Here is a 24,411-nt window from a genome sequence, read left to right on the forward strand (position 1 = left end):
TAGACCACATAAGGATTCTTCATGGGCTAGATGATTCAGATTTAGTTAAATTATTGGGTACGTGTTTCAACTGGACACTACTTTCAGCCATCCCATAAGCTTAATAAAGGGGCATCATTAATTGGCAGAAATGAAAAAAAAAACAATACTAGCCACATCAGGATTCAACCAAGGTGACTCCACTGCCAGCTGAATGAGAGTCGACAAATGTCTGATTAGAATCTGGTATCAAATGCCAATAGATTATGGTACAGCAATGATACAGTTCGTGGTCCAGGGTTGGACTGAAGCACCCTGTCAAGTACCGAACAAACAAAGCCAGAACAATTGTGACTCATATGACCCTGATGTTTTTTTAGAATCCCTGTAGTGTGGAAACAGGCCCTCCAACCCAACAAGTCCACACTAACCCTCAGAGCATCTCACTCAGACCCATTCAATCTACACATTGATGCACACTCTGGGAAATTTAGCATGACCAATCTACCTAGCCCGCACATCTTTGGACTGTGGGAGGAAACTCAGGCAGGCACGGGGAGAATGCGCAAACTCCACACAGACATTCACCTGAGGGTGGAATTGAACCCAGGCCCCTGGTGCTGTGAGGCGGCAGTGTTGTCCGCTGAGCCACCGTGCAGATTTTGAGGTGGATGAGTCTGACCTGGGGACTAAATATAACTCAATGGGAAAAGAGAGGAAAACCAAAAAGGGAGTGAGGGGGTACATGCACCATATGAGATCAGCAACACTGAAAATTTTTGTTGTCAGGCCCTCCACACAGGAGGATAGGGTGAGGTCAACAGGGTGTGGAATACATGTCAAAGAACAGTAGAGGACATTGTCTCTACCATGATTGCACAAGTGGCAGAATTAGCAACAGTTGCTTGTGCTAATGCAGCCGGATAAATTTCAATCACTAGTGGACATATGGTCTGACAGTATATATGCCTGCAACAGCTTGACTGAATTTTTATCTTTATGCATTTTGAGAGGATTTGTTTCAGCAGACTGAAAACTCTTGCCATCTGTGAATAGTAAGCACAATGAGAGAAGAAGGAGGTTGATATGAAATAATTATGATAAAGTTCACAGTATATCAAACTGTTACAGTGAGGGCTGTAGGGTTTTTCAGTGTGTCGCAGTGAGGGGTGTGTGGTACATCAGAGTGTTACAGTGAGGGATGTGGGGTATATCAGTGTTACAGTGAGTGGTGTGGGTACATCAGAGCATTACAGTGAGAGGTGTCAGGTAAAGGATTGTAGTAAAGAAACTGCCAGAGAAAATAAGACAGCTGAAGAAATGGAGCTCAAGAATGGAAGTTTTTGGGAACCAAATGCATTTTTAATTATGGCATATGAAGAGAAGCAAAGCACTTTAAAGGTAAGTAAGATTAAAGTGGAAGATCTACCAGAAGCAGAGAGCCAAGACCCGTATTAAAATGGGTGAAGGCAGAATAATGGCATGAGGAGTATTCCCAAAGTACAAATGTACAAAGGACTGGTAATTAAGAGAGGAAAATACATTGTACCAAAGGAGTATTAGAGTCAGATTATCTATCAATACAATAATTTCCAAGGACAGAGGTGGAAGCTATGGGCAACAAGCTATAAGAATTAATTAGTGGTTTAGAATAGGAAACATTGTGTGAAAAATTGCTTGATGTGTGCTCAGAATAATCTGAATCATTTGACACAAATTGGAGCACTAAAACACAGAAGGCAACTGAATGGATTTTTGATAACAAAGTGTGGAGCTGGATGAACACTGCAGGCCAAGAAGCACCTTAGGAGCACAAAAGCTGATGTTTCAGGCCTAGACACTTCATCAGAAAAGCTTTCTGGAGGGAGGAGGGTAACTTCTTCAGGTTAGGCATCCTGGAAGAAGCTTCGCAGTGAGGTTAAAATTGTGATTAGAGATAATGGCAACAGCAGATGCTGGAGAATCCAAGATAACAAAGTGTGGAGCTGGATGAACACAGCACGCCAATCAACATCTTAGGAGCACAAAAGCTGACGTTTCGGGCCTAGACCATTCATCGGAAAAGCTTTTCTGATGAAGGGTCTAGGCCCGAAACGTCAGCTTTTGTGCTCCTGAGATGCTGCTTGGCCTGCAGTGTTCATCCAGCTCCATACTTTGTTGTCTTGGATTCTCCAGCATCTGCAGTTCCCATTATCTCTGAATGGATTTTTGACCAATCAAGAAATTGATTAAGTAGGACCATTGCCCCATGCAAGGGAGATTTGTATACATCCTGGTAACTGTCAATACCTTCACCAAGTGGTCGGAAGCTTTCACTGTTGCATTCAATATGGCACAAATCATTGATAACAAATTGTAGAGCTGGATGAACATAGCAGGCCAAGCAGCATCAGAGAAGCATGAAAACTAATGTTTTGGGAAGGGTCTAGACCTGAGATATCAGCTTTCCTGCTCCTCTGATGCTGTTTGGCATGCTGTATTCATTTAGCTCTACACCTTGTTATCTCAGATTGTCCAACATCTGCAGCTCCTACTATGTCTGGCACAAATCATTAATGATAGTTTGGTACAATATATATTTACCTGACTGAGATGGCAATGGTGTGTTGAATCAAACAATGGTCCCACTTTATTCAGTGTGATGCAGAATGTGATGAAAATACGAGGGATCAAATAAAAATTCCAGATTGCTGATCACCCCAACACAAGTGAGATTGAGGAAATGAAGAATATAACCCTGAAAAGGATGCTGAGAGAAACGATTCAGCAAAATTATTCCACTTAGAACATGGTCTTGCCATATGTCCTGATGATCATGAGAGAAAAATGATACCCAGCGTTGCTATATTTATTTTCTTTGCCCTTATGACAGAACAGCAGATGAGAGGAGTCAAGGTTTTGATGGGACTGGATCTTTCTGAACCAGAATTACTGGCTTTAAACCATAAGAAACTTGTCACATGATTTCTGGTAAACCTGCATGCTACCCAGAAGGTAGTTGAAGTACACACGGGGAGAAAAACAGAAACAAAGTAAGGCATACTTTGATGGTAAGAAAAAACTGGTAGAATTAAATGTTGGTCGGGAAGTTATGATCAGTGTCCAGTAAATTGGCACCTTCTTGTTCCCAAGGGGGGAAAATAACCTACCAGCATTATGTGATTTGAGATGCATTAGAGAAACATGCCCAAAGCCAACAGGTAATGCTCCTGAGTGATTGGTCTGACAGATTAAAGCACTGTACTAGGTTTTTGGGAACCTCAAGCCTTGATTTAAGTAATAAAAGGCTTTAGCGAGGACCTTGAGAGATTATTTCTACAAGTGTTTGGGAAAGATTCTTTCTCTGAGATTATAATATGGGAGTCAGAAAAACCACCTGGATTCCAGTTTCACTTCAAAGGGATGAAAATGGGTGAGCAGGCTGCAGAGCTCACCTCTGTAAATGGAAAAGCATAGGGTCAGCTAATCTGCATGGACAATGACGGATGCAAGTCTCTCTGGACAAAGTTAAATGCTTAGACAGTGAGAGAAGTAAATTGTTTTCTTGATCTTTTTAGCAGATAATAGGAAGCATAGGGCAGGAAGACTTGTTTTGGTTAATGATCCTGGCTAGAACACAACGGGAAAGGCAACCATGAACATGAACTGCGTGAACCACATCCGTTGTATGGATAACATTTTCTGCAGATGCCTCACCGGAAATAACTACGCAAAAAATTATTGGCCCGAACATAAATGTGGAAAAGACAACAGACGATAGTGTGTGCCATGTCCAATAGAGACAAACAGGCTATCAACAAATGGAGAATCATGTTTTATATTAAGTAAACTGTTCAGCCAAACAAGATTTTATTTAGGTTAAGGTGTTAAAGTAAACACAATTATAGAATCAGATGAGCAACATTCAGTTGATTATAATATGTAGAGTGCGTATAAAATAACCGTAGAGGTAATTGTAAGAGCAAAGCCAAACTGACCCATCACTATGTGGTCTGAAGATTTATGATCCATCATAAAAACCCAATATCCAGAAATGAGACCTGGTCTGGAAAATAGACTGGTGTTGCTTAGTATCTAAGCACTCATAAATGTGCGAAACATGGTAAAATCATCAATCTCCATTTCTGACCTTATGATGGAGGGAAATCAGTAATGAAGCAGCTGAAGATGGTTGGGCCAAGAAGATTATGCTGTGGACCTCCTGCAGATATGCCCTGGAGCTGAGATGACCAATTTTTAACATCCACAACCATCTTCTTTTCTGTCAGGTATGACTTCAGATAATGGAGAGCTTGCCTCATCGAGTCATTGTATCATACAGCATGTAAACAGATCCTCCAGTCCAATTAATCCACATTGACCAAGTTCCCAAACTAGTCCTACTTGCCTGTATTTGGCCCATATAACTCCTCCAAACAAGTTTTGCTGGAGCTGCTTGATGCCACACTCAGTCAAATGCAGTCTTGATGTCAAGGGCTATCACTCTCAACTAATCTCTAGAATTCTGCGCTTTTGTCATTATTTGAACCAAGGCTATAACGAGGTCAGGAGCTGAGTGTCTCTAGCAGAATTCAAACTGGGTGCTGGTGAACAGGTTATTGCAAAGCAGTGCTGCTTGATAGCACTGTTGCCTGGTTCGGGTGTCTCAACCAGTGTACACAATATGAATATATGCAGGCACCTCAGTGTGTAAAGAAAGGACTACATGGCTCAAGTCTGCAGTCAGTGAACCAGGTTGAAACTTTATTTGAAGACAGCAAATGTTAAGATTTAACTATTTCTAGCTATCCTTAGAAACTTAAAATTATTTCCCAGATACTTGTAACCTATGCTGGATCTGTCAAATTGTTCAGTCTGTTCCTTGCTTCATTGGTTAATTCTCTCTCTCATCAGAGAATAAGCTGCTCTAGTCACCGATAGTAGGAACTGCTGATGCTGGAGAATCTGAAATAACCAGGTGTGGAGCTGGAGGAACACAGCACGCCAAGCAGCTTCAGAGGAGCAGGAAGGCTGATGTTTTGGGTCTGAGCCCTTCTTCATTTTTCCAGGTAGATAGTGAGGAAAAAGATTAATCTGACACTGATACATTTGGGGAAAGCATCAAAACAAACAATCAGGGCAGGCATGAAAAAAAAGCAGAGAATGAGGTAGGACTGATAAAGTAAGCTGCATTTATTTCAACGCAAGATGCACAAGAGGTAAGGCAGAAGAACTCAGGGCATGGTTAGGAACGTGGGACTGGGATATCATAGCAATTACAGAGATGCAGCTCAGGGATGCACAGGTTTGGCAGTTTAATGTTCCAATGTGTTGATACTATAGGATGGATAGAAAGGGAGGCAGGAGAGTAGGGGGAGTTGCATTTTTAATTAGGGATAACATTATGACTGTACTTAGGGAGAACATTCCTGGGAATACATTTGGGGAAGTTATTTGGGTGGAACTGGACATAAGAAAGAGGTTATCACTTCATTGGCATTGAACTATAGAAGGCCTAATAGTGGGAAATTGAGAGACAAAATTGTCAGGAGATCTCAGTTATCTGTAAGAATAGGGTGGTTATGACAAGGGATTTTAACTTTCCAAACATAGATTGGAACTGCCATATTGTTAAGGGCTTGGATGGAGAGGAATTTGTGAAGTGTGTACAAGAACATTTTCTGATTCAGTATGTGGATGTACACACTAGAGAAGGTGCAAAACTTGACTTGCACTTAGGAAATAAGGCAGGGCAGGTGATTGAGTTGTCAGTGGGTACCACTTTGGGACCTGTGACCATAACTATACTAGTTTTAAAACAGTGATGGTATCAGGCATGAGCATTTAAAAGTTGATTCAAGGTAGATACTTGCAGGTAAAAGAATGGCTGAAAAATGGGAAGCCTTCTAAAATGTGATAATAAGAGTACAGAGACAGTATGTTCCTGTTAGGGTGAAGGGCAAGGCTGGTAGGTGTAGGGAATGCTGGATGACTACAGAAATTGAGGTAACTGGTCAGGAAAAAGAAGGAAGCATATGTCAAGTATAGACAGCAGAGACTGAGTGAATCCTTAGAGTACAAAGGCAGTAGAAGTATACTTAATAGGGAAATCAGGAGGGCAAAAAGGGAACATGAGATAGCCTTGGCAAATAGGGTTCAAGAGAATCCAAAAGGTTTTTATAAATACACTGGGGACAAAAGGGTAACTAAGGAGAGAATAAGCCCCTTAAAGACTAGCAGGGCTGCCTATGTATGGAACTGCAGGAGATGAGGGAGATACTAAATGAGTATTTCACATCAGTGTTTGCTGTAGAGAAGGGTATGGAAAATATAGAGCTTGGGAAAATGGATAGTGACACCTTGAAAAATATCCTCTTTCACATTACAGAAGAGGAGATGCTAAATGGCTTTAAATTCATAAAGGTGGATAAATCCCCAGAATATGATCAGGTGTACCCTAGAGCTAGTGGGAAGCTAGGAAGCCACTTGCTGAGATACTCGTATCATCGATAGCCACAAGTGAGGTGCTATAAGACTGGAGGTTGGCTAATTTGGTGCCATTGTTTAAGAAAAAGGGTATGGAAAAGCCAGGGAATTATAGATAGTGAGCCTGGCATCAGTGGTGGGCAACATGTTGGAGGGAATCCTGAGGGACAGGATTTACGTGTATTTGGCAAGACAAGAACTGATTAATGATAGTCAACATGGATTTGTGAGTGGGAAGTCATGTCTCATTAACTTGATTCATTGGAAGAAGTAATGAAAAGGATTGATGAGGGCAGAGCTATGGATGTGATCTATATGGACTTCAATAAGGCATTCGTCAAGGTTCCTCATGGTAGATTGGTTAACAAGATTAGATCACACGGACAACTAGCTATTTAGAGACAGAACTGCCTTGAAGGTAGAAGACAGCAGTTGGTGGTGGAGGGTTGCTTCTCAGACTAGAGGCCTGTGATCAGTGGTGTGTCTGAGGGTTGTTACTGGGTCCACTGCTTTTTGTCAATTATATAAATGATTTTGCTGTGAATATGGGGCGTATGGTTAGTAAGTTTGTAGATGACACTGAAATTGGAGGTATAGTAGACAGCGAAGAAGGTTACCTCAGAGTACAACTGGAACTTGATCAAATGAGCCAATCGGCCGAGGAGTGGCAGATGGAATTTCATTTAGATAAGTGTGAGGTGCTAAATTGTGGAAAGGCAAAATCAGGGCAGAGCTTATATGTTTAAGGGTAAGGTCCAAGGAAGTATTGCTGAACGAAGAGACTTTAGAGTGCAGGTTCGTAGTTCTTTGAAAGTGGAATTGCAGGTAAATAGGACGATGAAAAAGTCATTTGGTCTACTTGCCTTGATTGGATAGTGCATTGAGTATAGGAGTTGGGAGGTCATGTGGCTGTACAGGACATTGGGTAGGCCACGTTTGGAATCATGTGTGCAATTCTGGACGACCTGCTATCGGATGATGCTGTGAAAGTTGAAAGGGCTCAGGAAGGATTTATATAGATATTGGCAGGGTTGGAGGGTTTGAGCTATAGGTTGAGGCTGAATAGGCTGGGTCTATTTTCCATGGAGTGTCGAAAGCTGAGGGGTGACCTTATAGAAGTTTATAAAATCATGAGGGGCATGGATTGGGTAATTAAACAAGGTCTTTCATGTAGAGGGTGATGTGTGTACAGTATAAGCTGCCAGAGGAAGTGGTGGAGTGACTGGTACAATTAACAACATTTAAAAGGCATCTGGATAGGCATATAAATAGGAAGGGTTAAGAGGGATATGGGTCAAATGCTCGCATATGGGACTAGATTTATTTAGGATATCTAGTTGGCATGGATGAGTTGGACCAAAGGGCCTTTTTCCGTGCTATATGTCTCTATGGCTTCAGTTTTACACAAGAAGCTTACTGGAAGCTTGAAGATGAACTATATGCTTTAGATTAGTTCAGGCCTCATGGAGGTATCAATGCGCAAATGTACATCACATTGTGCCTGTCAATGGATGAATGACTCCCTGAAATTAAAATCTTAGATACTCTGTGCACTTTTCCTTCTTTGCAGTGTAATCCCAAAGCCTGTATCCTTGTGACACGCACCTTGACTGAAACTGGATACTGGAAACAGAACTGAACGGCAACAAAAGAAAGGAGAGATAGGAAACATTTCCTTTCAATTTCTACGGATAGTAAAGCTAACCCTGAGAGTTGGAAAATAAAATTCTTGTGCAGGTTAAAACTGATTGAGGCTATATAAATGGATGCAAAATAATCCAAATTCATTTGATGATCTGGCGTTGCAGTATAGGCAAGCTGAAGTTGACAGGGTTCAAATCCAGAAGCTGAGAACGAATTGCTTCAGCTGATTCTGAGACCAGAGGGTATTCTGCAGACGTGTACAATTTATTACAAAAACAATGCCTGTGGAATTTGAGTTAGTTGTGCTTTACTCTTGTCTAGGAATCAGGCTGTATTCAGGAAGGAGAGAAGCTGAATTTTTCTGTAAGGAAGGCAGAGTTTTGAATTATTTTATGACTGAATTTAATTATCCATATGCTGTGTGGACTGCTGAGCTAATTCATACCATCTATCTTAGTTGTATCTGACATGTGATGCAGTATTTATCATTCATCATTGATTGAAATTTGCCTGTCAATTCATGGTTAATTTACATTGATAATGGATGTTAGAATAAAGGATGAGGTTATCAATGAAAACACTTAAGTGTTCATTCAGTTTGGTTTTTGTATCGTAAACGTTCTTCTGTTTTAAATCATAGAGTATTGTGGTTTCATTATTTTTGTAAATAGTCTGGATTTTGGATTCTTGATTACAACAATACAGTTCATGATCTCTATCAAGTTTGTAACAAGTCATACATTAAAAATCTGAATGTCCCTATGTACTGAAAATTTAATCTTATACATTAAAATAAAATGGCAGGTGAGGTGGAATGCCCACTCCTGATATATGTTTGAAGGCAGGGTCATGCAATTAGCATGGACGTGCCAAGTGGGGACCCTGCTATCTTCATAACTCAGTTCAGTTAAACCCAGGGCAGATAGGCTGGTGAGTAACCTTTTCTCTGATCTTAAACCAATGTATGACCACACCAAGTTTTCCAAAGCTGCTAGTTTTCAATTAGCAATTTACAGGGCAGTCACTATGCTGGAAGCCCAAAATTGAACCCTGTCAATTTTTGCTTTTGGGCTTCCATGGTGGGGAAATGCATAGCCTCTCATTCAATGACACTCTGTACTTGATTAATGAACCTACCATCTGGAATTGGGGATCCGCTGATTACTGCTGCCTGCCCTTTTTGCTCCTACAGTTAACATTGCCCTTCCTGCAACCCTCATCTAGTCCTCATGTATCCATGGATGGGCCCCTCGTTGATCCTGCACCTTTGGTAAAGCATTACCAATAGCTGTTACTGATCCCCTGGGAGTACTGACCACAATGAGGAGCTGCTGACCTTTAATTGGTTTGGAAGTCTCAGCTGGCTTTCAACCCAGTGGACTCCTTAAATTTTAGGGACCATCTGCCACTAACCACTTAATTGCTGGCAGCGGCACTAAATACAATGGGTCTTGCCCACAAGCCCTCTGCAAGACCCTCATTCCTTGCTCTAAATTACACTAAATTTCACTAACTTCCGTTTTTCATTTCTTACATGATTACATTGGTTTTGTTGCCATTCGTTGTTCTGTTTTATTGCCTAATTTGATTCACTGGGTATCCTGATCATTACTTAATCCCCTCAGCTCACTTTGCTCCCTTTATATAGACACCTGTTAGCGTTCTACTAACTTTCCTAATTACTTAAAGTAACTACATTTCAGCCTTTTGTGATTCATACATGACACCATCCTGATCCCTCTGCATTTAAAAAGTTCTGCAATGTCTTACTATTTAGATAACATGTATCTATTTTATTTGTCCCGCCAAAGTGGACAATTTCACATTTTTCCATGTAAACTCCACTTACCACATCTTTGCCCGCTCATGTAATGTACCTATCTGTATTTTTGTAGCGTTCTTACATCCTCTTTGCAACTTACTTTCCAAATTAACTTTGTGTCATCAACAAATTTAGCAAGCACAGGCCCCAACACAAATATATTTGTCAGACCACATGCTACATCTTACCAAACAGAAAAAGAAGTTATGCCTACTCTGTCCGGTGTTTGCTGATAAATCATCTACCCATGCCAATATGTTACCACTTACTGTACATGATGAGCCTTTATTTTCAGAAACATACTTTGATGTGGCATCTTCCCAAATATCTTCTGGAAATCTATATACAGTACATTCCCTTTACCTACAGCACAATTCATGAAGGATTTGCAAAGTTTCTCTGAAATTGTGAATTGGGTTGTAGACATTCAGCAGAATCCCATGTCTTCCTTTTTTAAATCATGAGAAATTTAGTTATTGACATATTAATAATTTGAAAAGAATTGTTCTTCACCAGTAATTAGTGACAAATATGTTGATCAAATGGAAAATCATGAAAATACGTCTAAAGGTTCTTCTTTTCTTCTCACAAAAGGAAGAAAGTCACCATGTTAATACTATAGTTATCCAAACTAGGGAGGCTGGGTCCATCACAAAACTCCAAACCTGAGAGGAAAGCTACTTCTTTCACAAAAGACAGGTAGAGTAAAGATCATAAAATTTTATTTCCTGTATTTTTGATTGTGGAAATGGAAATGTGATGAAGACTGTTTTGAAACCAAAGATTGCAGAAAGAATTAATGTACTTCAAAAAACAAATTACTAAAATTAATTATGTGTTGTTTTTATACTGCTGCTTCATTCAAGAAGTGGAGGAAGACTTTTTTTAGATGTTTCAGACAAGGGAGTGTATGCATTGGGAGATGTAGCTGACAAGTCAGCCCCACTTCCCCTATTCCATCCCTCTAACCCAGCAATTCCATGGCTAATCTATCTAGCCTGCACATTCCGGGAACTATGGACAATGTAGTGTGGCTAATCCAGTTAACCTGTACAACTTTGGACTTTAAACTTGCTCTTTGGAAGGGTCAGTGTGGACTTGATGGACCAAATGGTCTGCTTCTGCGCTTCAGGGATTGTATGAACCGGCTAGCTGATTGATCTGTGCAATTGTGATTAGCCATGGTGACCAAAGCCTTATCAACCTGAAGACAATTCTGGGTTCCTGGCTAACTGAACAGCTTGTGATTGTGAATGATACAGTACAAAGTCTTTGGACCTCTAGAGGGCAAGTTGTGCCTCCCTCTCTGCAGTAAGAATGCCTGAAGCTTCACCTGCTATCAGTTGCTGTAAGCTGTTGCCTTTACCCAATAACTAAGGTATTTTTCAGTTAGTGTACCAAGTGTCCTATGCCTCCTGTTTTTTTTAAAGAAAGCGAAGAGAAAGAAGATTGATGGACAAAAAAGGTCCTGGCAAGCAAAAGGGTCATCTTGGCAAACCCTGCAGAATGGTGCTATTGAATTGTGGCTCTCAGATTTTCTTCCTGCCATCTGTAAAACAAATTTTCTTTTTTTGCTTATCTGAGTCTGCATATATAAACATTTTAGAAAGGAGTTAGAGTTTTAACTAGGAGACCCACTTGTTACTAGTTCATAACAATTTACTTATGAATAGAATTTACTTGTTTGAGTACAGGAGCCTGGTTAGTGTTTTGTGTTAGCTTAATTCTGACAGGGAAGTCAGGAACATTGTGTTCTTTGATTGAATGACTAATTTTTATAGTGAGACTTGAAAAGCAGCATACTTTTTCAAGTGGGACATAACAAAACAGTGGAGTCTTGAGGTCAGATTATTTCAAAAGTAGAGACATAGAGGATTTGGGCATGGTTTTAGTAGATGACAAGGATAAAGAAAACACCAGGTTCTGGACTTTTAAATCAGAGTCTGATGAAGGGTCTAGGCCCGAAATGTCAGCTTTTGTGCTCCTGAGATGCTACTTGGCCTGCTGTGTTCATCCAGCTTCACACTTTGTTATCTTCTGTCGTTTTTTGTCCCAACAGCCTCAAATTCAAAAGTGGGGTAGAAAGTGGGAGGATGAAAGGATGGCATGTAGATTGGGAATAAATGGATAGTTGGAGATGCCCAAAGATCTCTGCCTCAAACCATAACAGCAAGAAATGACAGTAGAGGTAAAATTAGAAGGTCAAAATATTTCCATTGTAACAAAGTGAGATATTTCTTTCAATATGTTGGAAGATGAGGGAAGACTTATTGGAGTAGATTAAAACAAGTCTGTAACAGGAACCTCAAAAGGAAAATGCTACAGATAAAGTTGCACTGCAGCTACAAATAAGCAATTGAAATTAAACACTGCTGTGAGTGCAGAAGAGGTGCATAAGGTAATTGAGAGGTATAAGGATAGTTCTCCAAAAGGGAAGATAACCCATTTTTCTTTAAATGAGGCAGCCATATCCCGAAGCAGTTTGATGAGGAATAATTTAGTTTTCCATCCCGGTTGTTCAATGAAAGCCAAATAATAGGTAAATGGAATAGTTGCAGAATATATTGTAAAAAGTCCAATTGGAATAAGGCTGTTGTCTGGACGAGTGGTAATTGGAGTTGTTAAGAAATTGGCCGTGGACAGATTAGATGTACACCGGGGGAATGATTTGGCTGGATTGAGAGATAACTCCATCACAATCCTGACTTGTGCCTTGTTGATGTTGGGCAGGCACTGGGAATTCAGGAAGTGTGTTGCTGCTCACAGAGTTCCCAATCTCTGACCTGTTCTTCTAGCCACAGTATCTGCATAACTGCTCCAGTTCAGTTTATAGTTAATGGTAACCCTATGGAATATTGATGTTTACTGATTCAGCGATGATATCAAGGGGTGATTGTTTGATTCTCCTTACTTGGGGATGGACATTAAACTTTTGTAGCATGGCATTTCTTGCTGTATATGAACATGGATTTCTTCAGCACCTGAGGAGTTATGGGTGATATTGAACATTGTACAATCAATTAAAATCTGAATTTCTGACCTTTTGATGAACAGAATCATGAAGCATTGAAGGTGGTTGGGCACTTCTCAAGGGCATATAGAAATGTGCAAACCAGCAACATAAGCTTGAGAGAAGAATAGCCTACTTTTCCTAACCCTTAGGTTCATACATAACTTGGCGCTTAGGCCCTTAGGTGACACTCAGGAAAGGTGACACCATAACACAAAGAAAAACTGGAAATGGTACAGTGGTAAAATTAAGTGCCTGTTTCTTGTTAAAAAGATTTAGAAAAATTCTGAGGCAAATACCAGCTGTTTGAAGTAGATCTGTGTTCACTTTTTTTTTAACTGAATGGAAAGTACTGAAATAGATTTGGAATCTGTTTTCAAGATACTTGTATGTCGAAAATTCTAATTTTGGCAAATTGAAAAATAAGACCTAAGAACAGAAATAGGCCTTACAACTTGTCAATCCTGCACAGCCATTCAATATTGTCATGGCTGATCAAACACTCAATGTCCTTTTGTTGCCTCAACTCCGTAACCTTGTATGCTACTAGTATTCAGAAATCTATCTACCTTAAAAACACTCAAAAGACAAAGCTTCCAGTGCCTCCTATGGAAGAAAATTCCAAAAATTCACAAGCGTCTAAGTAAAATAATCTAAGACTATAAGACATAGGAGTGAAAGTAAGGCCATTCGGCCCATCAAGTCCACTCCGCCATTTAAATCATGGCTGATGGGCATTTCAACACCACTTCCCTGCACTGTCCCTGTAGCCCTTGATTCCTTTTGAGATCAAGAATTTGTCGATCTCTGCCTTGAAGGGATCCAACGTCCCGACCTCCACTGCACTCTGCGGCAATGAATTCCACAAGCCCACCACTCTCTGGCTGAAGAAATGTCATCTCATTTCAGTTTTAAATTTACACCTCTAATTTTAAGGCTGTGCCCACGGGTCCTAGTCTCCCCCGCCTAACGGAAACAACTTCCTAGCGTCCACCCCTTCTAAACCATACATTATCTTGTAAGTTTCTATTAGCTCTCCCCTCAACCTTCTAAACTCTAATGAATACAATCCCAGGATCCTTAGCCGTTCATCATACGTTAAACCTACCATTCCAGGGATCATCCGTGTGAATCTCCGCTGGACACGCTCCAGGACTAGTATGTCCTTCCTGAGGTGTGGGGCCCAAATTGGACAGTATTCTAAATGGGGCCTAACTAGAGCTTTATAAAGTCTCAGAAGCACATCACTGCTTTTATATTCAAACCCTCTTGAGATAAACGACAACATTACATTCGCTTTCTTAATCATGGACTCTACCTGCAAGTTAACCTTTAGAGAATCCTGGACCAACACTCCCAGATCCCTTTGCACTTCTGATTTGCGAATTTTCTCACCGTTTAGAAAACAGTCCATGCCTGTATTCTTTTTCCCCAAAGTTCAAAACCTCACATTTACTCACATTGAATTTCATCAGCCATTTCCTGGACCACTCTCCTAAACTGTCTAAATCTTTCTGCAGCTTCCCCACCTCCTCAGTACTACCTGCCTGTCCACCTATCTTCATATCATAGGCAAACTTCGCCAGAATGCCCCCAGTCCCTTCATCCAGATCATTAATATTTAAGGTGAACAGCTGTGGCCCCAACACTGAACCCTGTGGGACACCACTCGTCACCGGTTGCCATTCCGAAAAGAACCTTTCTCTTTTGTAATGCCTACCGTACTCAACTCTGTCCCCTGGCTCTCCCTAATTGTTGACATACTACTCATGTCTTCCACTGTGAAGACTGACGCAAAGTAGCGTCCCTTTTAGTTTTAAAATGTGCCCCACCCAGGTTTATAAACTTCTTAACCAGGCAAAACATTTTACCTACATCTACCCTGTCTATGCCTTTAGCTATTTTGTAGGTTTCGATGATGGCCACCCAAGTGGACAGGGTTGTTAAGAAAGCATATGGTGTTTTGGCTTTCATTTACAGGGGGATTGAGTTTGAGAGTCGTGAGATCTTGTTGCAGCTCTATAAAACTTTGGTTAGACCGCACTTGGAATACTGTGTCCAGTTCTGGTCGCCCCATTATAGGAAAGATGTGGATGCTTTGGAGAGGGTTCAGAGATGGTTTACCAGGATGCTGCCTGGACTGGAGGGCTTATCTTATGAAGAGAGGTTGACTGCGCTCGGACTTTTTTCATTGGAGAAAAGGAGGAGGAGAGGGGACCTAATTGAGGTATACAAGATAATGAGAGGCATAGATAGAGTTGATAGCCAGAGACTATTTCCCAGGGCAGAAAAGGCTAACACGAGGCGACATAGTTTTAAGCTGGTTGGAGGAAAGTATAGAGGGAATGTCAGAGGCGGGTTCTTTACACAGAGAGTTGTGAGAGCATGGAATGCGTTGCCAGCAGCAGTTGTGGAAGCAAGGTCATTGGGGACATTTAAGAGACTGCTGGACATGCATATGGTCACAGAAATTTGAGGGTGCATACATGAAGATCAATGGTCGGCACAACATTGTGGGCTGAAGGGCCTGTTCTGTGCTGTACTGTTCTGTGTTCTGTGTTCTGAAATCACCTCTCATTCTTTGAAGTTGTGGGGAATACAGGGGCAGTTTGCTAATCTCTCTTCACAGGAAAATCCTGCCACCTGGGGACAAGTTTGGTGAACTTTCTTTGCGCTCCCCGATGACAATAATAACTTTTGAGATAAGGAGACCAAAACTGCACACATACTCCAGGTGTAGTCTAACCAAGCTCCTCTACGATTGAAGTAAGACTTCACAACGCATGTACTTGAATCCTTTTTCAATAAAGGCTAATGTTCCACAAGCTTTCCTAATAGCTTGCTGCTTCAGCAAGTTAACCTTCAGTGACCTATTGACAAGGATACCAAAGTTCCATTATATATCTATACTTTCCCTCTCCCACCATTTAAGCAACTCTCTGTACATTAGTTTCTCCTACTAATGTAGATAAGCTCACATTTTTTCATGGAATACACCATGTGCTGTGTACAGCTGTGATCATTTATGATGAAATTGACAGAAATGACAATACTGGATTTCTAAGTTGTGGCGATCTCGCACAGATTGCCACACCATCCTATCTTTTTACCAAAATAGGGAGCTCTATATTTTTGATAGGAGATTTCAATTAGGCGTCATTTAGCAGTGTGGAGGTGTACTTCCATTCTAACAGTTCTCCTGTAGTGCAGAACAGTCAGGGGAAGGCAACCTTGCCTCATTTTCAAAGCAATCAGCTGCCAGATTCTGAATTTAATTATTCAGAACCTCAGACAGTCACTTTAACAGCAGTATGTAAGCTCAGTACGTAAGGTAGGTATGAAGTAGCATGCCCGATGACTGGGGAAATAGGATGCCAAGAGGGTAGGGTGGCAGGTGGGTTTGATGGCAAGTTGATAGAGGGCAGGGTGCCAAGGTTAGGGTGACTGGTTGACAGGAGGACAAGTTGGTAGTGTGCCAAGTAGGCACAGGGTAGGATGACAGGTGAGTCAGATGCCTAAAAGTCAGGGTATCAGGTATGAAGGGTGTTGGGGTGCAAGGGGGCTTGGTAAGACGTGCAGTGTTTGGGGTAGATTGGTGTGGTGGGAGAAAGTAGCGTATGGGTGAGAGTAGGTGTCAGATTCCGAAGGTCGATTGAATTGGGTCAATTATAGACTCATAGAGGTATACAACACAGAAACGGACGCTCCAGCCCAACCTGCCCTTGCTAACCAGGTTATCTGAATTAAACTAGTCTCATTAGCCAGCATTAGACCCATATCCCTCTAATCTTTCCCTATCCAAATCGGGAAAGTTGGGGTAGGAGAAAACTGGATACTGATCAGGTGGAGGCAGATCAAATTGGAGACTGAAGAAGGGGAATGATGGTTGGTTGAGAATGAGTGGGGAGGGTGTATGGAGCAGATCCTAAGCAGAGGAAAGGAGTGTTGAGGCTGGTGCATCACAGTGTTCTAGGGTTTGGGAAGAGAGAGAGATAGAGATGTATAAGTGATGAGAAGTGTAGTTACAGGTGACAGATAGGAATGTAGTCTGTAGAATAATTTTTACAGAATTTATTTAGTCAAACATTTCCTGAGAAACTATTTTTAGGGTGTGCCCAATTTATGAACATCTGACTTATGAATGCTTGTACTTTTTAATTAATGCAAACACATGCAGGAGTATACTTTCAAAGACGCAATGTACAAACATTTACTGCACTTACGAACAACTGCTTTACACTGTTTGCATTGTGATTCAACTTGTGAACAAATCAACTTGCATATAGACTCCAGGACAGAGCCCATTTGCAACCTGGGGACTGCCTGTTCTTTATACATTTGAACACTTTTGGAGTTAGGTTTTTCAGCTCACATTCCCTTTTAATGACTACTATCCAATGAAATATATTTAGAGGTTGATATGTAGGTCTTCATGATGACAAAAATCTGATAAGGGAGAAGAGAAGTTGAGATGGTCATTTTACACTGTTGTATAAGATGAATTTCCATCAACAAGCCTGGACTCTGGAGGTAGGTAAATCACCAGCACAATATGGACTAGATAAATGTGAGGTGCTACATTTTGGTAAGGCAAATCAATGCAAGACTTATACACTTAATAGTAAGGCCATGGAGAGTGTTGCTGAACAAAGTGACCTTGGGGTACAGGTTCATAGATCTTTGACAGTGGAGTCACGGGTAGACATGGAAGTGAATAAGGTTTGCTATGCTTGCCTTTATTGGCCATTGAGTTTAGAAGTTAAGATGTCATGTTACAGCTATACTGGACATTGGTTAGGCCACTTCTGGAATATAGCATTCAGTTCTGGTCACCCTCTTACAGGAAAGATGGTGTGAAATAGAAAGAGTTCAGAAAAGATTTACAAGAATGTTGCGAGGGTTGGAGGGTTTAATCTATAGGAGAGGCTGAATAGGCTGGGGCTATTTTCCCTGGAGGATCAGAGGTTGAGGCATGACTTTATAGAGGCCTATAAAATCATGAGGGGCATGGATAATGTGAATAGCCAAGGTCTTTTCCCAGGGTTACGAAGTCCCAAACTAGAGGGTTTGGTTTAATGTAAGAGGGGAAAGATTTAAAAAGGACCTAAGGAACAACATTTTCATGCAGAGGGTAGATCATATATGGAATGAGCTGCCAGAGGAAGTAGTGGAGCCTGGTACAATGACAGCATTTTAAAAGCATCCAGATAGGAATGTGAATAGAAAAAGTTTAGAAGACTATGGGGCAAATGCTGGCAAATGAGACTAGATTAATTTAAACTATCTGGTTGGCTTGGACAAGCTGGACCGAAGGGTCTGTTTCCGTACTGTACATCTTTATGATTCTGTGACTATACTTCAGAGTTCTGAAGAAGATAGCTGTGGAAATTATGGAACCATTGGTAGTGATTAATGAGTCGGGGGTGGGGGGGTCTGAGAGCACTGGAAAATGGCTAACGTAAAACCCTTGTTTAAGAAGGGAAGGAGGCAAAAAACAGGAAACTATAGACCTGTTGGCCCGATATTGGTTGTTGATAAGATTTTAGTGTTCATTATTAAGGATAAGATTGTGGAGCATTTGGAAGTGCATGGTGAAATAGAGCTGCTTCAGCTGATTTCATCAAGGAAATGCCAAATTTGCTAGGATTCTTTGAGGTGGTAATGAGCATGTTAGACAAAGGAGAGCAAGTGGACATAATCTATTTGGATTTCTAGAAGGCCTTTGACAACGTGTCGCACTGAAGGCTGCTAAATAAGATAAGAACTAATGATGATCAGGGAAATTTATTGGCAATGATAGAGGATTAGCTGACTGGCAGAAGGCAGAGAGTATGGAAAAAGGGGTCTTTTTCAATATGGTAGCCTGGGACTTTTCGAGTTCCACATTGATCCACGTTGGGACCACAGCAATTCGTACGATATATGAATGAGCTGGAGAAAGGAACTGAAGGTATTGTTGCTAAGTTTGCAGATTTGAAGATTCAAAAACAGTGACTCACCGGCTTCCCGACAGGCTCCTGCTCATCCAGAAATGGAAGGCACCGACACTCGAGGTAAGCTTTTTATAGATTCAAAAACAGTGACTCACCGGCTTCCCGACAGGCTCCTGCTCTAAGCTCCCGCTCGCGTTGCTGCTCAACCAGAAATGGAAGGCACCGACACTCGAGGTTTATTTTTCATTCTTTATTTTTTGAGTCTTGGGAATTTAGAATAATGGGAATGGAGGTCAGGGCAGTTGAATATTCCTCCTGCAGAATGTGGGAGGTAAGTTTCACCACTAGTGCCCCTGCTGACTACATCTGCGGGAAGTGCACCCAACTCCAGCTCCTTGAAAACCGCACGAGGGAACTGGAGCTGGAGCTGGATGAACTTCGGATCATTTGGGAGGCAGAGGGGGTTATTGAGAGGAGTTACAGGGAGGTAGTCACTCCTCAGGTACAGGAAAAAGGCAGTTGGGTTACGGTCAGGTGTCGGAAAGGGAACCGACAGGCAGTGCAGGGATCCCCTGTGGCCATTCCCCTCAACAATAAGTATATCATTTTGTATACTGTTGGGGGGGGGGACTTAACAGGGGAAAGCAGTGGGGCACAGGTTTCTGGCACAGAGTCTGTCCCTGCTGCTCAGAAGGCAAGGGGGAAAAGGAGCAGAGCATTAGTCATTGGGGACTCCATAGTTAGGGGGACAGATAGGATGTTCTATGGGGATGAGAGATATTCACGGTTGGTGGGTTGCCCCTCAGGTGCCAGGGTGCATGATGTCTCTGATCATGTTTTTGGGATCCTTAAGGGGGAGGGGGAGCAGCCCCAAGTCGTGATCCACATTGGCACCAATGACATAGGTAGGAAGAGAGATGGAGATTTCAGGCAGAAATTCAGGGAGCTAGGATGGAAGTTGAGAGCTAGGACGAACAGAGTTGTTGTCTCTGGTTTGTTGCCCGTGCCACGTGCTAGTGAGGCGAGGAATCGGGAGAGAGAGGAGTTGAACACGTGGCTACAGGGATGGTGCAGGAGGGAAGGTTTTGGATTCTTGGATAGTTGGGGCTCTTTCTGGGGTAGGTGGGACCTCTACAAGCAAGATGGTCTTCACCTGAACCAGAGGGGTACCGATATCCTGGGGGGGGGGGGGGGCGGAATTTGCTAAGGCTATTCAGGTGGGTTTAAACTAATTCAGCAGGGGGATGGGAACTAAAATTGTAGTTTGAGTACAGAAAAGGTTGAGAGTAGGGTGGTCCGCAATAAAATTTCAGGGACACAAGATGGCACCGGCAAGCAAGAAGTTGGTTTGAAGTGTGTCTACTTCAATGCCAGGAACGTCCAGAATAAGGTAGGTGATCTTGCAGCATGGGTTAGTACCTGGGACTTCGATGTTGTGGCCATTTCGGAGACTTGGATAGAGCAGGGACAGGAATGGTTGTTGCAGGTTCCGGGATTTAGATGTTTCAGTAAGAACAGAGAAGATGGTAAAAGGGGGGGAGGTGTGGCATTGTTGGTCAAGGACAGTATTACAGTTGCAGAAAGGATGTTTGGGGACTCATCAACTGAGGTAGTATGGGCTGAAGTTAGAAGCAGGAAAGGAGAGGTCACCCTGTTGGGAGTTTTCTACAGGCCTCCGAATAGTTCCAGACATCTAGAGGAAAGGATAGCAAAGATGATCCTCGCTAGGAGTGAGAGAGACAGGGTAGTTGTCATGGGGGACTCCAACTTTCCAAATATTGTTTGGGAACACTATAGTTCGAGTACTATAGATGGGTCAGTTTTTGTCCAGTGTGTGCAGGATGTCTTCCTGACACGGTATGTAGATAGGCCAACAAGGGGCAAAGCCACATTAGATTTGGTACTGTGTAATGAGCCTGGCCAGGTTTTGAAGTAGGTGAGCACTTTGTTGATAGCAATCACAATTCTGTTATGTTTACTTTAGTTAGTGATGGAAAGGGATAGGTGTATACCACTGGGCAAGAGTTATAGCTGAGGGAAAGGCAATTACGATGAGATTAGGCAAGATTTAGGGAGCATAGGATGGGGGAGGAAACTGCAGGGGATGGGCACATTAGAAATGTGGAGCTTATTCAAGGAAAAGCTCCTGTGTGTCCTAGATAAGTATGTATCTGTCAGGCAGGGAGGAAGCTGTACAGCGCGGGAGCCGTGGTTTACGAAGGAGGTGGAATCTCTGGTCAAGAGGAAGAAGAAGGCTTATGTTAGGATGAGATGTGAAGGCTCAGTTAGGGCACTTGAGGGCTACGAGGTAGCCAGGAAAGACCTAAAGAGAGAGCTCAGAAGAGCCAGGAGGAGACATGAGAAGTTGTTGGCGGATAGGATCAGGGTAAACCCTAAGGCTTTCTATAGGTATTTAAGGAATAAAAGAATGATGAAAGTAAGATTAGGCCCAATCAAGGATAGTAGTGGTAAGTTGTGTGTGGACTCAGATGAGATAGGGGAAGCGCTAAATGAATATTTTTCAACAGTATTCACTCTAGAAAACGACAAGGTTGTCGAGGAGAATACTGAGATACAGGCTACTAGACTAGGTGGGATTGAGGTTCACAAGGAAGAGGTATTAGAAATCCTTCAGAGGGTGAAGATAGACAAGTCCCCTGGGCCGGACGGGATTTATCCTCGGATCCTCTGGGAAGCCTGGGAGGAGATTGCCGAGCCTTTGGCATTGATCTTTAATTCGTCATTGTCTACAGGAAGAGTGCCAGATGACTGGAGGATAGCAAATGTGGTTCCCCTGTTCAAGAAGGGGATTAGAGACAACCCTGGTAATTATAGACTAGTGAGCCTTACCTCAGTTGTTGGTAAAGTGTTGGAAAAGGTTATAAGGGATAGGATTTATAATCATCTAGAAAAGAATAAATTGATTAGGGATAGTCAGCACGGTTTTGTGAAGGGAAGGTCATGCCTCACAAACCTTATTGAGTTCTTTGAGAATGTGACCAAACAGGTAGATGACAGTAAACCGGTCGATGTGGTGTATATGGATTTCAGCAAGGCATTCGATAAGATTCCCCACAGTAGGCTATTGTACAAAATGCGGAGGAATGGAATTGTGGGAGATATAGCAGTTTGGATCAGAAATTGGCTTGCTGAAAGAAGACAGAGGGTGGTAGTTGATGGGAAAAGTTCATCGAGACCAGTTACTAGTGGTGTACCGCAGGGGTCGGTGTTGGGTCCACTGCTGTTTGTCATTTTTATAAATGACCTGGATGAGGGTATAGAAGGATGGGTTAGTAAATTTGCCGGCGACACTCAGGTCGGTGGAGTTGCGGATAGTGATGAAGGATGCTGTAGGTTGCTGAGAGACATAGATAAACTGCAGAGCTGGGCTGAGAGGTGGCAAATGGAGTTTAATGCAGACAAGTGTGAGGTGATGCACTTTGGTAGGAGTAACCGGAAGGCAAAGTACTGGGCTAATGATAAGATTCTTAGCAGTGTAGATGAGCAGAGAGATCTCGGTGTCCATGTACACAGATCCTTGAAAGTTGCCACCCAGGTTGACAGGGCTGTTAAGAAGGCATACAGTGTTTTAGCTTTTATTAATAGAGGGATTGAGTTCCGGAACCAAGAGGTTATGGTGAAGCTGTACAAAACTCTGGTGCGGCCACACTTGGTGTATTGCGTACAGTTCTGGTCACCGCATTATAAGAAGGATGTGGAAGCTTTGGAAAGGGTGCAGAGGAGATTTACTAGGATGTTGCCTGGTATGGAGGGAAGGTCTTACGAGGAAAGGCTGAGGGACTTGATGCTGTTTTCATTAGAGAGAAGAAAGTTGAGAGGTGACTTAATTGAAACATATAAAATAATCAGAGGGTTAGATAGGGTGGATAGGGAGAGCTTTTTTCCTAGGATGGTGACGGCGAGCACGAGGGGGCATAGCTTTAAATTGAGGGGTTAAAGATATAGGACGGATGTCAGAGGTAGTTTCTTTACTCAGAGAGTAGTAAGGGAATGGAACGCTTTGCCTGCAACGGTAGTAGATTCGCCAACTTTAGGTACATTTAAGTCGTCATTGGATCAGCATATGGACGTACATGGAATAGTGTAGGTTAGATGGGCTTGAGATCGGTATGACAGGTCAGCACAATATCGAGGGCCGAAGGGCCTGTACTGTGCTGTAATGTTCTATGTTCTATGTTCTATGATCACAAAGATAGGTGAATGGGCAATTAGTATTGAGGAGGTATGGCGGTTGCTGAAGGACAGGCTAGGAGAGTGGGCAAAGTAGTAACAGGTGGATTTCAATATATGGTTTATGCATTTCGCTAGGAAGAATGAAGGTGTAGATTATTTTCTACATGGGGAAACACTTCGAAAATGTGAAGCACAAAGGGACTTGAGGGCCCCAGTTCAGGATTGTCTTTAGGTTGACATGCAAATTCAGTTGGCAAATGCAATGTTGGCATTCATTTCAAGAGGGCTAGAATGCAAGAGCAGAGATGATCTACTGAGGCTGCATAAGGCTTTTGTCAGGCCACATTTGGAATATTGTGTGAACTTTTTGGCCCAGTATCTAAGGAAGGGTGTATTGCCCTGCAGGGGGCCCAGAGGAGGTTTACAGAAATGATTCAGTGCTTGTAAGAAGAGTGTTTGGGGAATCAGGGTCTGTACCTGATAGAGTTTAGAAGGATAAGGGGAACCTCATTGCAACCTACAGAATACAAAGAGGCCTGGATAGAATGGACATATTCCCGCAAGTACTAGTGACTAGGACTCAAGGGCACAGTTTCTAAGTGAAGGAATGACCCTTTAGAACTGAGAACTTTTTCAACTAGAGGGTGGTTAATCTGTGGAAACCATTGCTGCAGGGGGCTATGGAGGCCAAAAGTCATTGTATATATTTAAGACAGACATATGGGTTTCATTAATAAGCAGATCAAGGGTTACAGGGAGAAGGCATGAGAATGGGATTGAGAAATGTATTAACTATGATCAAATGTTGGAGCAATCTCAATGGGCCGAATGGTATCATTCTAAACCTATATCTTATGGTGTAATGGTCTTTGGATTGTCAACACCGTTACAAATTTTGGCATTATACAAAAAAACACACAAGGATAAAATTGCACCTTGGGCAGTTGCACAAACAAATGGTAATGGATAGGCCATCAATTGACAGTCAATGAAATTAAATATCAGGCACTATGTATAGCACATGGCTGATGTGACATCATCTATTTTGTACCATAAGCAGAGACAAAAGAGGGCATCGCCTCAAAATAAAGGGAAGCAGATATAGGACTGAGGTCAGGAGGAACTTCTTCACCCAAAGGGTTGTGAATCTGTGGAATTCCCTGCCCACTGAAGAGATTGAAGCTACCTTGCTAAATGTTTTTAAGGCAAGGCTAGATAAATTTTTGAACAGTAAAGGAATTAAAGGTCATGGTGAGAGGGCGGGTAAATGGAGCTGAGTCTCAAAAAAATCAGCCATGATCTTATTAAATGGCGGGGCAGGTTTCTGGGGCCACATGGCCTACTCCTGCTCTTAGTTCTTATGT

The sequence above is a fragment of the Stegostoma tigrinum genome, chromosome 27, assembly GCF_030684315.1.
Source record: "Stegostoma tigrinum isolate sSteTig4 chromosome 27, sSteTig4.hap1, whole genome shotgun sequence".
Taxonomy (NCBI): Eukaryota; Metazoa; Chordata; class Chondrichthyes; order Orectolobiformes; family Stegostomatidae; genus Stegostoma; species Stegostoma tigrinum.